We start from the raw sequence: 17534 nt of genomic DNA on the forward strand, positions 1-17534 counted from the left end.
CCTGTTTCCCCTCAGCACTGGGAGTACCTGGTTTGGGGACACAGCCTGACTCGGGCCTGTGCTCAGATTTTTAATCTGGCTGTTGATTTGGATTTTCAAGGAAGCAGGTGAGGTTTTGACCAGTGAAAGTCAGACCCTAGAGACTCAGCATTATTCACATTAATGCCAAATCAGCGTTTGATTAAACAGACAATGAATCTGAGAATAGGCAGAGAGGCTGTGGGCTATACAGATGGGAAAGCGAGTTTCTTGTCATGCTAATGACCTCTTGCTAGGCTAAACCAGCAAGACCCTGGGATTAACCAAGGTTTTTAGTTTTAAACTGGCAGCAAAGAGACACCAAAGAAGGCCTCTTTCTGGTCCAAACTGTGGTCTCCTGGCTCTTGCTCAGAAAAGCATCTCAGCACAGGATATAATCTTTTGATTATTTGCATACCAATGGCAAATATCTACAAAATCTAGGCTCAAGCAATTTTTTAGGGTAAAATGTATTGCTTCCCCGAAGGCGAAAATTCCTTGGTTTTCCTTCTCAATATTCTTGCTTAGCAGTCACTCGTGTCGACCTAGATTTTTTTGCTCAGGAGCGTGCCAGAGACTGGATGGAGCCGGAGGAAGGACCAGCTAAGTAGGGAGGAATGGGCGTGCTGAGACCCTCTGCCTGACCTGAGTGTTTTACTTGGTATTCAAGTGTATTACTTGGTGGAATTTGTAAGCTGACCCTGCAAGAGAGAGTCTCATTATCTCCATGTGCAGTGAGGTCATGAGGGTGAGATGAAAGGGTGAATCAATCAAGGTCAACAACTAGAAAATAACTCCCCCGAACTCCCAGGACCTCTATTTCCCAGTATTATATTCTTAAACTCAACTCTATCTGTAAATCATGTGTGTTTTTTTTTTTACAGCTTAGCAATAGGAGATGGTGGGGGAGAGGGAGGGGTTGGGGGATGGGGGCAATGGATTAGGGAAAAGTTAGTAATGAATTTCAACTGAACTTCAAAATGTGATCTGAAAAGCAAGCAGTTCCCACCCCAGCTTCTGACAGCTCAAAGCCAGGGTCAAGACCCACTGAGGACCAATCAGCAGGAGCAAAGGCCCCTATAAAACCAGAGCACTTCAGTCTTACCTTGACAGAAGCTGACTCTTAACCTGTATTGAGTCTTACACCTAGGAAGCTTGGAAAAGCCCTAGAAAAAGTCCCAGTAATTTTGTGAAGGCAAGGGGCTTAGCAACGCTCAGGAGCTACTCCTGGTAGTGCTTGGAGGATCCATACATGATGCAGGGAATTCAAACCAGGTCAGTGGGATGTAATACATGTTTCTTAACTTCTGTACTACCTCACTAGCTCCCTGACATTCATCTTGGAGTCATTACACATCCTGTTCTGGGTCTACAACTTCCCCTTTTATTTTACAGGGCATACTTCGTTCCAGATATTGTCTGCATCCTCATTTGGGGGTACATAAGTTCTTTCTTTGCTTTATAGGGTTCTTTACCCTCTCTTCTCATATACGTAGATTTTGTTTGTTTTTGCTTTATTTAAAGAAAAGTCATCACGGGCCCAGAGAGATAGCACATCGGCGTTTGCCTTGCAAGCAGCCGATCCAGGACCAAAGGTGGTTGGTTCGAATCCCGGTGTCCCATATGGTCCCCCGTGCCTGCCAGAAGCTTTTTCTGAGTAGACAGCCAGGAGTAACCCTTGAGCACCGCTGGGTGTGGCCCAAAAACCAAAAACCAAAAAAAAAAAAAAAAAAAAAAAAGTCATCACATAGTTGATCATAATAAATTTGTTTCCAGATTAGTAAAAGCAAAGTTATCAAAAAATAAATAAAATGGAAGAGAAGGAAGTTTAAAAAAAGAAAGAAAAAGTACAGCAGCAGAAGCACATTTGTGAAAATTATTGTATCGCCAATGAAGTCATTAATACAATGGCAGAAGGTTTAGTAAATTCTTGTTGCTAGCTGTTCATTCTGTTAAATTGGGGTGTTCCCTTAAGGATGACAGCATCAAATAAAGGCAGTTGTCCAGAAATTCAAAGCACTATTACTGATACTAGGACTTTTAGGGGTAAATATTCAGCTGCCAGGCCTCCCAGAAGAAGGAAGATATGGGGGGAGGTTGCCTGCATTTACTCCCAAAATCCCTAATGATATGAGTCCAAAAACCAGAGTACCTGAAGTTTGGTCAGACTGGTATCCCCAAAGGGAATCGTAGAGGGTTAATGAGGCAGAGCCATCAAGAAAACGGTGGCTCTGGATGATGGTGGCAGCAGGCATGGCTCTGACAGGGCCAGGGCTTGGCCCACCCTCTCCTCCCAAGATGGTCAGATTTTATACCCATGATCTTTTATCTCATTCAAGAGAAGAGTGAGTCTGTGGAACCGGCCCAGTTTGAATATGGTGACTGCATTTGTGGGCATGGCATATGGTAATTTTGTTTTTGTTTTGGGTGCTACACACAGTGATGCATAGTGTTTACTTCTGGCTCTGTACTCAGAGAATCATTCCTGGCAGGCTCTGGATGCTGGGGATCAAACCTGGGTCAGCCACGTGCACGACAAGTGCCTTACCAGCTGTTCCAACACTCTGGTCCCAACTTTGCGTTTGTTTATGACAGTAAGCAATAGGGGGTCGGGTCATATCTACCTCCTTCACTTATGAACCTTCATTGAGATCATAAAATTTAAAATGGTACCCTTCTTCAGCTTTCACTCTCTATAAGGAACTGAAATTACTAGGCAAATGCAGGTGAGAGCTTTTGCCTGTTCAGAGAACTTAATCTGTCTCAATGAGGAACAGCTGTGACACTCACCTTCTTAGCCAAGTATTGTGGAGGGAAAAACAAAAACCCAAACCTTTATTTGCTGAAGAAAAAAAAAAAAGACATAAACATTCATGAAAGCCAATGATTGCAGCTTCCTCAGGGACCGGTGGTCTTTGGTTAGGAACAATTCAATATGAGCAAGACAAATTCAGCTATCAAAAAAATCAGCCTAATGGCGCTTCTGATTCCTCACACAGTTCTCCAGAGTCCCTGCAGGTCCACTTACTTCCCAGCCAACTGGAGGAAGCTGATGGTGATTCAGAAAAATTGAAATTGGGCATTAAGAAAATGCACTTGCCCTTTTTGTCCCCTTTGGGTAGATGCCCACGTTGGAATCAGGCATAGAGGGCAGCCTGATTCAAACATGGGTATCATAAAGCTGTCAGAGGTGAAGATTGCCCCCCCCCTTTTATATTGGCACTCAGAATCTGCATGGAACCTGGTTAAGCAAAGGTTGTTAACGTGCAGCAAAATTTAACCCAAAGCTCCAACAGAGCATCCCTCCCTGGGCGCAGCTCATTAGCATGTGTCAGAAACGCAGCTCCAGCCTCCAGCATCACAGGTTTGCAGCGCGCCTGCCTGACACAGCAGAACTAGCTGGGCCTTCTTGCCAAGTTCTTCCTGTGCCTGTGGCCAAACAGGGGGAAGCAAAGGCTTCTTTTGTGACCCACATATGTCTAACTTTGAGGACCCGGCTTACTGCTGAACTGTGGTGGAGGAGAGGAAGCAAGGCAGAGTATGCAGGTGGCTCAGAAGTGATGATGAAGGTGGTAGGAAGGGCCACACATTCTGAGGGGCAAGTGGGGGAGAAAAGGGACTCATCACCAGCCTCAAGAACTGTCACAGGGTGGGGCCGAAGAGATAGCATGAAGGTAAGGCATTTGCCTTGCATGCAGAAGGACGGTGGTTCAAATCCCAGCATCCCATATGTCCCTCCAGCCTGTCAAGAGCGATTTCTGATTGCAGAGCCAGGAGTACCCCTGAGCACTGCCGGGTATGACCCAAAAACCAAAAAAAAAAAAAAAAATCCAGAGGGGGTGCTGGGGAGATAGCACAGTGGTAGGGCATTTGCCTTGCATGCAGTCAACCCAGGACCAATGGTGGTTTGATTCCCGGCATCCCATATGGTCCCCTGAACCTCCCAGGGGCAATTTCTGAGTTGAAGAGCCAAGAGTAACTCCCGAGTGTCATCAGGTGTGACCCAAAAACAAACAGAAAACCAAACCAAACCAAAACAGAAAACTCCATCCAGTGGCCAGTGAGAAGTCAAGACAGAAGTGTAGGACTGGGAGTTGACTTGGTGGCAAAAAGCTGCAGATTCAGGCCATGATTTTGACACTCAGTGCTACTGCCTGTACCACCCACACTGTGGCATCACCTTGTCTGGCATTGTGCTGTGTGGCACTCCCCAAGCCAGGTGTGTGAGCACAGATAGAGGGTACAGCCCCCATGGGAGCACGTGATCCCTGATGAATCCCATGTGGGCTGAGCACTGTATTGTGAATACGAAATTGGAACGTGCACAAGCAGAAGCATAGTTGAGTGAGTGGGACCGCCCAGAGCCCAGAGGTGAAGAATAAGACAAGAGCCCTATGTTGAGTGCCAGTGCTGACTCCCCAAGGCCCTGGCCAATCAAGCAGTGACATGGGTATTTTCTAGAAGCTATTGGATTCTAATGTTTAGACTCGATGGTGGTACAAACGACAAACTCTAGCCCAAAGATGTCACCATTCACATATATGTCATCTCAGCCTCACAAAAATCCTGTTGTCTCTCCTGGGTTCACACAGGACAGACACAGATGCTTCTTGTTGGTTGTTCAGTCTATATTAAATGGCTGGGAAGGATCTTAGGAATATTCTAACAGTGGGGCCGGAGATATAGCATGGAGGTAAGGCGTTTGCCTTGCATGTAGAATGATAGTGGTTTGGATCCCGGCATCCCATATGGTCCCCCGAGCCTGCCAGGAGTGATTTCTGAGCACTGCCAGGTGTGACCAAAACAAAAACAAAAACAAAAAGAAATATACTAACAGCCCTGAACCTAAAAAAAAAAGTTCCCTCCCCTAGTGAGCATTAGCCTCTGACCTGCACCAAAGCTACCATCTCTCTAATCAAGGGGACCCAGTCAAGACAGAGGTTCTGATCAGAGGGATCCCCCAAAACCAGGCTACAGAGACTCTCCCTCTCCAGCTTCTGGTGCTGCTCAGGACTTTATAATCCAACCCACATTAGCCCTCAGCAGCAGGCTAGTACCTGAACCTTCACATCCCTTCCTTAGGCCTTCTCTGAAGGGAGGCTGAAGAGCAGTTGGAATGACAATGGCCTCTCACCCCCTGCCCTGTCACAGCAACTACCTCTGGGATTTGCTGCACCAGCAGGAAGCTGGGTCAGGAATGGCTCCTGAGGTGGATGTTGCTGATCAGGCTTCTCCCAGGCAACTGGGCTCCCTGGAAGTGTTCACAAAAGATCTTGGGAGCAGCCAGTGCCAGAAAGGAGCTAGTTCTTTCAGCTCTTCACTCTGTGGGCATACTCAAGAACTGAGCACACAACTTCCAGAAGGACTGGAAGGCCTACGCAGCAAGTCAAGCCCCAGAGGCCTGAAGGGCAGCAGGTAACTCCACATGAGGTGCCTGAAGATGGGCAGTGGTTAGTATCGACACAGCAAACCCTCCAATTTCAGGCTTCCCTGGCCAAAACATGCTCTATCTCATTTCCCTTAAATTACAGTCCAGAGACCTTAAATTCAAACATCTGTTGACAAGGACACAGGGCCTGTCTCAGTTAAGTGAGGCAATCAGTTCTCATTAGCCTCTCCCTAACTCTCCCGAAAGGCACAAAGAAAATTACCGTTGGCAATTTTAAACCGGCCTCTTCACAATATGGCTCAAATTGAACATCCAGATGAAGCATATAATTGTCATAAATGTAGGAGTGTGCAAGTGAAATTGGCACAGGATCCCCAAGCAGAGCAGATGGATGACTCCTGTCTCCCAGGGTAAAGGGCTTTGTGTGGGGATTACAGGTCAGACAGGAGTGGAGAAGTCCAGAAAGGAAGTGACTAGGAATGTCTCCCCTCTAAAGCTTCTGTGGGCAACATTGCTGCCTTGGAATGAGAGAATGCAAGTGTGGTGGTGATAGTAGCCTTGGGTGCAAGTGTGTGTGTGTGTGTGTGTGTGTTTGTGTGTGCGCGCGCTTGCGTGTGCGTGTGTGTGAGCGCATGTACACATATGGTGCTTTGTTTGCTTAAAGAAGTTTTCTTTGGGTCAGAGCAATAGTATAGTAGGTAGGACATTTGCCTTTCATAGGGCTGATCCAGGTTAGATCCCCTGCACCCCATATGGTCCCGAGACAGGAGTGATCTCTGAGCACAGCCTGGTGTGGGACCCCCAACAAAAAGCAAAATATGGGGGCCAGAGCGGTGGTACAAGCGGTGCAGGGGTCCTCAAACTTTTTAAACAGGGGGCCAGTTCACTGTCCCTCAGACCATTGGAGGGTCTGACTATAGTAAAAACAAAACTTATGAACGAATTCTTTTTTTTTTTTTTTTTTGTTTTTTTTTGGGCCACACCCGGTAACGCTCAGGGGTTACTCCTGGCTATGTGCTCAGAAGTTGCTCCTGGCTTGGGGGACCATATGGGACACCGGGGGATCGAACCGCGGTCCATCCAAGGCTAGCGCTGGCAAGGCAGGCACCTTACCTTTAGCGCCACCGCCCGGCCCTATGAACGAATTCTTATGCACACTGCATAGATCTTATTTTGCAATGAAGAAACAAAACAGGTACAAATACAATATGTGGCCCGTGGGCCATAGTTTGAGGACCACTGCGGGTAAGGCATCTGCCTTGCCTGTGCTAGCCTAGGACAGACCAAAGTTGGATCCCCCAGCATCCCATATGGTCCCCCAAGTCAGGAGTGATTTCTGAGCGCATAGCCCAGAGTAACCCCTGAGTGTCATGGGGTATGGCCCAAAAAAACAAACAAAAAAAAGGCAATATATATGTGTGTGTGTATTATATATGTATGTTAAAAGTATTATAATGATCATACGATGAGCTAGAGTTTGCTCAGTGATAACCTGTCCTGTACCAAGCAGTGCTTGCTACAATCCTCCACCTCTCTGTTGGAATAAAAGAGGGCATGAAACTGGTGAAGTCCCTTTCTCTATACAAACTCATGACCTCTCTGATTTCATTCAACACCCAAACATTATTGCTCCAGACAGCCTCTACAATGCTACTTTTTATTTATTTATGTATTAATTTATTTAAGAAAATGTATCACATAGTTGTTGACATAGCAGATCATAATATATTTGTTTTCAAATAAGTGAAAGCAAAGTTATTGGAAAAAAAAAAGAAAGAAAAGAAGGGGTCGGAGAGATAGCTCAGCGGTAGGGCATTTGCTTTAGATGCAGAAGGACGATGGCTTGAATTCCAGTATCCCATATGTTCCCCCGAGCTTGCCGGGAGCAATTTGAGTGTAGAGCCAGGAGGAACCCCTGACAGCTGCCGGTGTGACCCAACAAACAAACAAACAAACAAATAAATAAAGTAGGGTCCAGAGAGATAGCACAGCGGCATTTGCCTTGCAAGCAGCCGATCCAGGACCAAAGATGGTTGGTTTGAATCCCGGTGACCCATATGGTCCCCCGTGCCTGCCAGGAGCTATTTCTGAGCAGGCAGCCAGGAGTAACTCCTGAGCATTGCCAGGTGTGGCCCAAAAACAAACAAATAAATAAAGTAGAGTAGAAGCACATATGTGAAAATTATTGTATCTCCAATGAAACCATTAGTACAATGGCAGAAGATTTAGTAAGTTATTGTTGCTAGCTGCCCATTCTGTTAAGTTGATGTGTTTCTATAGGGATGACAGCACCAAACAAAGGCAGTTGTCTAGAAATCCAAAGTCCTATTCCTGATACTATGACTTCTAGGGGCATGTATTCAGCTGCCAGGCCTTTTGAAAGAGGAAGATATAGGGGAGGGTGCATATCAGCCCCCAAACCAGCATACCTGAAGTGTGGTCAGATTGGTGTCCCCGAAGGGATTCATAGCTATAGAAGAGGCAGGCCACTTGGGAAACAGTGATTCTGAGTGATGGAGGCAGCAAACATGGCTTCAATAGGGAGAGAGCTTGGCCCTCTCTCTCCTCCTGAGATGGCCAGCTTTGTGCTGCATGAACTGGTGTAGCCATAATCTTTCCTGGCTTGGTTTACATCTAGTTTGAGAAAAGTGAGTCTATGGAGCTGGGCCGGTTCTCACATTACAATCTCACTCTTCACTGGTGTAAATATCTAATATAATTATCAATACATGACAGGGTATACATCTATTATCTTGCTTTTTTTTTTTTTTTTTTTTTTTTTGTGGTTTTGGGTCACACCCGGCAGTGCTCAGGGGTTATTCCTGGCTCCAGGCTCAGAAATTGCTCCTGGCAGGCACGGGGGACCATATGGAACACCGGGATTCGAACTGATGACCTCCTGCATGAAAGGCAAACGTCTTACCTCCATGCTATCTCTCCGGCCCTATCTTGCTATTTTTTTTAATAGATTGCTCATCTGCTTTTCATTCTGGGCATCCTGGGATAGAGGAGGTATTTCATAATGCCTATATGTGAAGAAGGGAGTTGGCATTTTCATGGCAACCCCTCTTTTTTCTGTATAATATCATTCCAGCTTGGTGTTTGAGAACCACCGGTGGTGTGTAGGGGACCATGGGATGCCAGGGATTGAACCCTGGGTTCCAGCCCTTTGAGCTCTCCAACTCTTATCTTTTGGATTTTTTGGAAGTTCTAAGATGTATAAATAGTTATCTTTAACTTTTCAGACTACCTTCAAATACCACTTGCCCAATGTTAAAGCATTTTATGGTTCCACTTGTTCTATTCTTTTCATAATTAATTAGTCATATATTTCATTTTCGATATTTGATAAATCTCACCATAGCAAATTATTTATCAAAGACATTAGAAGATGAGAAGTCTTTTCTATTTGCCCACATGTTTGCCATTTCTAGTGCTTTTCATGTATTTGTATGGATCCAAGTTTCCATCTGTTTTTGTTTTTCTGTTGCCTGAGGAACTTCCTTTAACATTTCTTGTAGTCAATTATGCAAGCAACCAATTATCTCAGATTGTCTAAAGAATCTTTTATCTCACTCTTATTTTTAAATGACATTTTCAAAGATTCTTAGGCCATTATTTTTCTTAGCATTTATTTTTATTTAATATTTTCCTCTTCCCTTTTCTTGAGGAATCATGACCAACAGTGCTCAGGGAGCATTATTCTCTGGTCTGTGCTCAGGGTTGCTCCTGGCAGTACGTAAGTGCTGGAAACTGAACCTAGGCCTTCTGCATTCAAAGCAAGTGCTCTAATTTTCTGAAATCTCTCTAGCTCTTCTTCCCTTCCTGTCCCTTCTCCTCCTTTTGTTGTGGTGGTGATGCTTATCACTTGCACACTTGGTTGTGGCACCATGGACAGACTGGCAATGCTGGAAATCCAGTTTACCTTCCATATGCCAGACCTTCACTCTGCCCTTGAGCCATATGCCCGAGCGTCCTTTTGTTAATTAAATAGTCATCCCATCATTTTGGCTGGTATGGGTTTGAAAAAGAAGTCTGCTGTCAGAATGACACACAGTACAGAGAATTTCTTTTCTTTTCTTTGTTTTTTGGGCCACACCTGGTGATGCTCAGGGGTTACTCCTGGCTCTGAGCTCAGAAGTCGCTCCTGGCTTGGGGGACCATATGGGACGCCGGGGGATCGAACCACGGTCCTAGGCTAGCACTGGCATGGCAGACACCTTACCTCTAGCGCCACCACGCCGGCCCCAGTACAGGGAATTTCTTGCATGGGAGAAACCCTACCTGGTTTGATCTCTGGCACTGCCAGCAGTGACCCTGGAGTCCTACCAGTGTGATCCCCTTAAAAAAAATGTCTAAGGGACAGAGCTACGTTACAGTGAGTAGGCTTTTTGCCTTGTCCATGGCCAAACTAGGTTTGAGTTCTGGCATCCTATATAGATCCCCTAACCCATCAAAAGTGATTTTTTGGGGGGGGGGCACACCCAGTGGTGCTCAGGGGTTACTCCTGGCTGTCTGCTCAGAAATAGCTCCTGGCAGGCACAGGGGACCATATGGGACACCGGGATTCGGGATTCGAACCAACCACCTTTGGTCCTGGATCGGCTGCTTGCAAGGCAAACGCCGCTGTGCTATCTCTCCGGGCCCCAAAAGTGATTCTTAAACTCAGAGCCAGAAATAACTCCTGAGCACTGCTGGGTGTAGCCCCCCCCCCCCAAAAAAAAAAACCTCCCCAAATTAAAATGGTATAGTCTTTCTGGTTTTGGATGATAATATCTGGCAGTAATTAATTAGGCTTATTTTTGGCTCTGTGCAGGGAATTAAACCCTCCTGTGTGCAAAGCATGTGTTCAGCTGTTTCATCATACCCACCTGCCGCTACCTTTCTTCTTTAGTATCTTGTTCTTCCTTGTTAGTTTGACCACTGAATATTTCATTTTTGCATACTGTACTTCCATCTCTAGAAATCTGTTAGTGCCGGAGAGATAGCATGGAGGTAGGGCATTTGCCTTGCATGCAGAAGGGTGGTGGTTGAATCCCGGCATCCCATATGGTCCCCTGAGCCTGCCAGGAGCAATTTCTGAGCAGAGAGCCAGGAGTAACCCCTGAGCGCTGCCAGGTGTGGCCCCTCGCCCCCCAAAAAATACAACCAAAAATCATCTCTAGAAATTTGTTCTTAAAATATTTTTTTGTGGGCCCAGAGAGATAGCACAGTGGCGTTTGCCTTGCAAGCAGCCAATCCAGGACCAAAGGTGGTTGGTTCGAATCCCGAATCCCGGTGTCCCATATGGTCCCCCGTGCCTGCCAGGAGCTATTTCTGAGCAGACAGCCAGGAGTAACTCTTGAGCACTGCCGGGTGTGACCCCCCAAAACAAAACAAAACAAAAACAAACAAACAACAACAACAAAAAAAATATATATATAATTATTTTTTTGTGTGGGGCCAGAGAGATAGCACAGCGGTGTTTGCCTTGCAAGTAGCCGACCCAGGACCCAAGGTGGTTGGTTTAAATCCCGGCATCCCATACGGTCCCCCAGGCCTGCCAGGGTCTGTCCTGGGTCAGCCACGTGCAAGGCAAAGCCCTACCACTGTGCTATATCTCTGGAGCCAGAATATGAATTTTAAAGCCAGAGACATACATTTACTTCAATCTAAATCCTAAACTTGAATTTCAATAGTTCAAGATGGACAGTAATGTTGAGTGTTTCTGGTGACAGGTACAAATGTACTTTAGTGGTTGAATTACAATCACGTCAGTCTCATATTCCCAGTATCTGCACTAAAGTGACCAATTCTCCCATCCCTTTTCTGAAAAGGAACCAGAGCTGTGGGCTGGCTCACTCCTGTGACCCTGGCGGTGAGGATGTGTGGGGAATATGTGGTACTGGGGAACCCAATTCAGGTATCAGCATGTGCTAGGCATATTCTCTACCACGTGAGCCACCTTTTTGGTCTATTCACCCTTTTATTGAAGACAATCAAACAAAACTCTAAAACTTACCATCTTTTGGTGTAATGCCAGTACATCTTTTTTTGTTTGTTTTTTTGTTTTTGGGCCACACCCGGCGGTGCTCAGGGGTTACTCCTGGCTGTCTGCTCAGAAATAGCTCCTGGCAGGCACGGGGGACCATATGGGACACCGGGATTTGAACCAACCACCTTTGGTGCTGGATCGGCTGCTTGCAAGGCAAGCAAGATAGCCGCTGTGCTATCTCTCCGGGCCCATGCCAGTACATCTTAACATATTCTTTCCAATTGGCACTACAACCTGATAATTATTGAATTACCTTCTTAGAAATCTAAAACCTTTCATCTATGTTTACATACCCACAAATTGCCTTAGCTCGGGGGAGGGGTGGGCCTTTTTTCACCCTTGGCTAGAATGGACTTGATGGTGTCCAGGAGTTCACTCCTGGTGGTACTTGGCAGGGCCATATGCTGTGACAGGGACTGAATTGTGGTCAGTTGCTTGCAAGAAAAGCACTATAGCCCCTTGAACTTTCCAGCCTACAAGTTGCCTTAAAACAACATTCATCCTTCCAATTTACCACTCGTTTCACTAATTTTCTTTTGCCTTCTCTTATACTCCATCACACTTCTTACTCTGTATTTGCCAGATACTTTTATGATTCACCCTGAGAAAATATGTATATATTTGCTTTTGGAGGCCACACTTGGTGATGCTCTGGGAAAACTCTGGTCCCTGTACTTCGGAATGACTCCTGCAGGGCCCAAGGGCCCAATATAATGTTGGGGATAGAACCTGGAACAACCCCATCCAAGGCGAGCACCCTCCCTGCTGTACTGTCAATCCAGCCCTACAAATATGTTTGTCTCCATTTTACACTAACAGGTCTTCCAAAATGCCAACTCCGGTTTTTATAATTCACCATGTCTGAAAAGTTCTCTGGGACATTATGTCCTGTTTTCCAATTCAGTCAACGTAGAACAGGGAGTCTAATCTCCTAATGCGGAGATTTGACATGCCTCAAAAATCTTGAAGCGCTTACCCATAGCCTCTGAAATTAAACTCTAGCTTAAAATTCAAGGCACTCCACCAGGAGCTTTCCTGAACTTAATATCCATCTCCAGCCATGATGGCTGGCAGTTCCTCAAAAATTCCCAGAGCTTCATTAACTCCCTTCCTCTTGCCTGAATTTCTTTGCAGTTTACCATCCTTCAATTCTGATTCACATGCCATTATCTTTCACAAAGCCAACTACATGTGGTACCTCAAACTTAATATCTATGAATAAAGGACTAGTAAAAATTCTGTGGACAAATTTGACTGGGTTTACTTTCAAGTTCTGTTCCAAAGGGGGAAAAATAATGGTATGTATTAGTGGGCATAAATGCTTATGGTAAAAATAACCAAATTGAGAGAAAAATTACAAATTACTGTTTGATGGAAGGTTTCTAAACTCAGTGACTATTAAAAGCGACTTGTCTCTTATGGAAACTTCAAGTTATGCCTATGGAATTTTTTTTAAGACAGTGGCTATTTACAGGAGGCTCCTAAATCAAGAGCCTCTTCTTTGTTTACCTGTATTTTTTCTCTGGGACCCAAGCTATCATATGTGCAGAGAATAGTTCTTGGATAGATGTGTCAGATATTTACAATACCACACTTATTCCCACAGAAGAGAATACTTGACAATGTTGTTGGCAAAAAGAACTATTTGTGCTGTAACCACATCTGTTAACACGACCTATTCAGGACTTGTAAATTTGGGTGGTTTTATTGGGGCTGAGGAGCCCTGCCTAAAGTTCTCAAGATAAAGAATGAATGTTCTTGGAGACTGGTATGAGTGCCTTGGTTGTAACCAACCTGGTTTGATTCCCAGCATGAAGGAGTGACCCCCCCCCCACCCCAGCAGTTGGAGTAGCAACTTCATATTGCCAGGTTTGGTCATACATCCACCTTCCCTACCAAAAATAATCTTATTTTCATATATTAGTTTGTCTAATACATTTCATATAAGAGTATTGCTGTATGATTTGGGTGAATAGAGCTGAACCATTCACAGAGGAATAATTTCCAAAATCAAAGGGCTACATGATTAAGATACATTTTTTTTTTTTGGCATCACTGAGTGATGCTCAAGGGTTGCTCCTGGCTACTTCATAGAAATAACTGGTGGACTTAGGGGACCAAATGTCAGTTGGGTGTGTAGCAAAGCAAACATCTTATAGTAGTGTATTTCTGTAGTATGTTTCCTCCACTGTAGTATATTTCCAGCCCCAAGACATGTTTTCTAAATAGACAATGCTATATCTATTCGATCATTATGATCACATATATTAATACCCCTTCTAAAAAACCCTAATTAAATGATCCTGACTTTATTTATAATGAATTGACTCTGACTTTTATCCCAATAATTCACAAAAACAAAGTAGGGCCATCCTTTTATAAGGGTGTCATTAAGAATGCTTCTACTCTCTTCAACCTAGTCTGTTTTGCTTTTAGGACAGTTAAAATTATCATTCGATTGGGCCAGAGATGGTACAGAACGGAAAGCACCTGCCTAATATGCAACAATCTCTACTGTACCCCTAAATCAGTCTTTGACTGGACATTTTGTCCCCTAAGCACTTCAGGGGTCACTCCTGAGTAGAACCAGGAGCAACCTTTGCAATGAAGGGTATGTGCCCCTCCCCCCAATAAATTCACCACTACTTCTATTATAAATACCGTATTTGCCGGCGTAAAAGACTGGGCATATAAGACGACCCCCTAATTTTGCAGTTAAAACCTAGGTTTAGGCCTATATTCGCTGTATCAGACAGAACGTTCCTGTGCTGCATGTGCTGCATGTGTTCCTGTGCTCATGTACCACAGTGAGCCAATCACAACAAGCAAAGGTTCAAAGGTACTACTGTCATAGACTTCCTCTCTGACTCTGGCCAATCTCAGCAGGCTTTTGACAGTGTAGATTCGGGTCCAGAACACTGTCTAATTTGCATGCATAAAAAGCCTGTTTGGATTGGCTGAGTTAGAGAGGCAGCCTTGAAGTGATTGGTGCAGGATCGAGTTGAAAAATTAGTTTTGTGGCAATATTCAGACAATTTTCGTTTAGTGGCATATTGAAACATTTTTTGGGATATACTCGGTGTAGAAGACGACCCCCGATTTCGGTTGACTTTTTTTTGTTTCAAAAGTCGTCTTATACGCCGGCCAGAAAATACGGTAATAGGAATAAGATTCAAAAATAGATGAATAACTTGTTTGGGAAACTGCTGAGATACTGGAAAAGAAATAGTTTAGAAATTCTCAGGTTATTAAAGACGCAAATTCTAGGTAATCAGGAATGCAGAAATTGGCCTGGTAGGTTTGACCTCTAGGTTGCAGCATAAAATAGCAGTTATTAGAAATCAAACCTGTTTTACTTCTGCTTAATGAACAGCCATACAACCATTACTCTAACAATATGGGAACAGGGTTTAAGTGGACCAAGGCACTTTTAAATAAATAGTTTCATCACAGACTTCACCTTAACAATTCTAAACAAAACTGGGCACAATTACGTTATTTCTCCATATTCCTTATCCTGCCTCCAGCCTTAAAAAAAAGACAATTCAAATTACTACTCCCTTTTTGTTCCCATCATATTTAGGGCCCAGATGTTTTTCTCAGTCCTTAGGGAACTAATTTTTCATTTTGGGGTCATACCCAGAAATGCTCAGGGTTATTATTCCTGCTGGTTCTTCAGGGGTGTACATATGGTGGTCAAGAATGAATCTCAATTGGACACATGTAAGGCAAGAGCTCTTTACTGGCTGTATTACTGCTGACCATTTTTTCTCTGTAAGTCCAAAACTAAGAACAGTATCCTCTGAGAAACAATGTATGATTCCCACCAGATTTGCTCGATTTTTTTTCCTTCCAGATATGATAGAGAAAATATTTTAGTTTTATAACTGCCTGACTGACAGTGAACATTAAACTACAGCTACACTAATTTTTTATCAGATTCACTAATTTTAATAATCATTCCATCCATAGACTAATTTTACGGAAAGAGCATATTGAGGGGTCATGTACGAGCCACACTGCATCAGGCTAAAGCTAAGTGTTTTTTTGGTTTTTGGGTCACACCCAGCAGCGCTCAGGGGACCATATGGGATGCAGGAATTCGAACTACTGTCCTGCATGCAAGGCAAACGCCTTATCTCCAGGCTCTCTCTCCGGTCCCTAAAATGAAGTTTCTTAAACTGAGTTGCAATTCCATATGGGGTTGTGAAAAAAAATTTTCAATGTTTTAAACTAGGGCTGGAGATAATACAAAAGCATTTGCCTTGTACACAGCTGACACGGTTTTGAATTCAGGCACTGAATATGGCTCTATAAGCACCACCAAGAGTGGCTCCTTAGACTGCCAGCAAAGTCCCCATTCACCCACCCAAAAAGGTTAGGGGATGTAGCAGAGTATAGTGGGGTAGGGTGCTTGCTTTGTACACGGCCAACATGGGCTCAATCCCGCAAGCCTGCCAGGAGTAACCGCTGAGAATCATCAGATGTCTTTTTTATTATTATTATTTTTTGGTTTTTGGGCCACACCTGGCGGTGCTCAGGGGTTCCTCCTGGCTGTCTGCTCAGAAATAGCTCCTGGCAGGCACGGGGGACCATATGGGACACCAGGATTCGAACCAACCACCTTTGGTCCTGGCTTGGCTGCTTGCAAGGCAAACGCTGCTGTGCTCTCTCCGGGCCCAATCCTCCCATTCTTGTGTTATTTGTTCTGTATGCACGCAGTAACCCACATTTTAACTACTGTATTTTCCAGCGTATAAGACGACTCCCTAATTTTGCAGTTAAAACATGGATTTAGGCCTATATTTGCTGTATCAAACAGAACGTTCCTGTGCTGCAACTGTATGTACCACAGTGAGCCAATCACAACAAGCAAAAATTCAAAGGTTCGACTTCCTCTCTGACTCTGCCAATCTGAGCAGGCTTTGACAGTGTAGATTCGGGTCCAGAACAGTCTAATTTGCATGCATCAAAAGCCTGCTTGGATTGGCTGAGTTAGAGAGGTGGTCCGAGCATCCTTGCAGTGATTGGTGCAGGATCGAGTTGGAAAATTCGTTTTGTGGCAATATCCAGATGATTTTCGTTTAGCAGTTTATCAAAAACGTTTTTGGGATATACTCGGCGTATAAGACGACCCCCGATTTTTGATTGACTTTTTTCGTTTCAAAAGTCGTCTTATACGCCTGAAAATACAGTAGTGTCTCCCACAGGTCATGGCCGCTGCATCAACAGACTGTTTAAAACAAGAACAAGTTAGATAAAACTATCATCAAGTGTGTTAACAGTGGAATGGCTGTAATACTTGATGACCGGAGGTCCAATATAATGTGTTCAAGTCTACATTAAGACAGAGGCAGGGGCTAGAGAGATAGCATGGAGGTAAGGCGTTTGCCTTTCATGCAGGTCGGTGGTTTGAATCCCGGCATCCCATATGGTCCCAAGCTTGCCAGGAGTAACCCCTGAGCACTGCTGGGTGTGACCCAAGAACCAAAAAAAAAAAAAAAAAAAAAAAAAAAAGACAGAGGCTGGCTGGATATATACTGTATTTGCCGGTGTATAAGACGACCCCCTAATTTTGAGTTAAAACATAGGTTTAGGCCTATGTATCAGACAGAACATTCCTGTGCTGCATGTGTTCCTGTGCTCATGTACCAGTGAGCCAATCACAACAAGCAAAGGTCCAAAGGTTCTATTGTAATAGACATCCTCTCTGACTCTGGCCGATCTGATCAGGCTTTTGACAGTGTAGATTCGGGTCCAGAACACTGTCTCATTTGCATGCCTAAAAAGCCTGCTTGGATTGGCTGAGTTAGAGAGGTGGTCCGTGCATCCTTGCAGTGATTGGTGCAGGATCGAGTTGGAAAATTTGTGTTTTTGCAATATTCAGACAATTTTCGTTTAGCGGCATACTGAAACATTTTTCGGGATATACTTGGCGTATAAGACAACCCCCGATTTTCGGTTGACTTTTGTTTCAAAAGTCGTCTTATATGCCAGAAAATATGGTAGCTGTGGTAGAGAGCATGCCTTACATGTGTGAGATCTCAAGATAATAATGCCCAGCAGAGGGGGGTGAGTGGAGATTATCCTCTA

The sequence above is a fragment of the Suncus etruscus genome, chromosome 3 (genome assembly GCF_024139225.1).
Source record: "Suncus etruscus isolate mSunEtr1 chromosome 3, mSunEtr1.pri.cur, whole genome shotgun sequence".
NCBI classification, from domain to species: Eukaryota; Metazoa; Chordata; class Mammalia; order Eulipotyphla; family Soricidae; genus Suncus; species Suncus etruscus.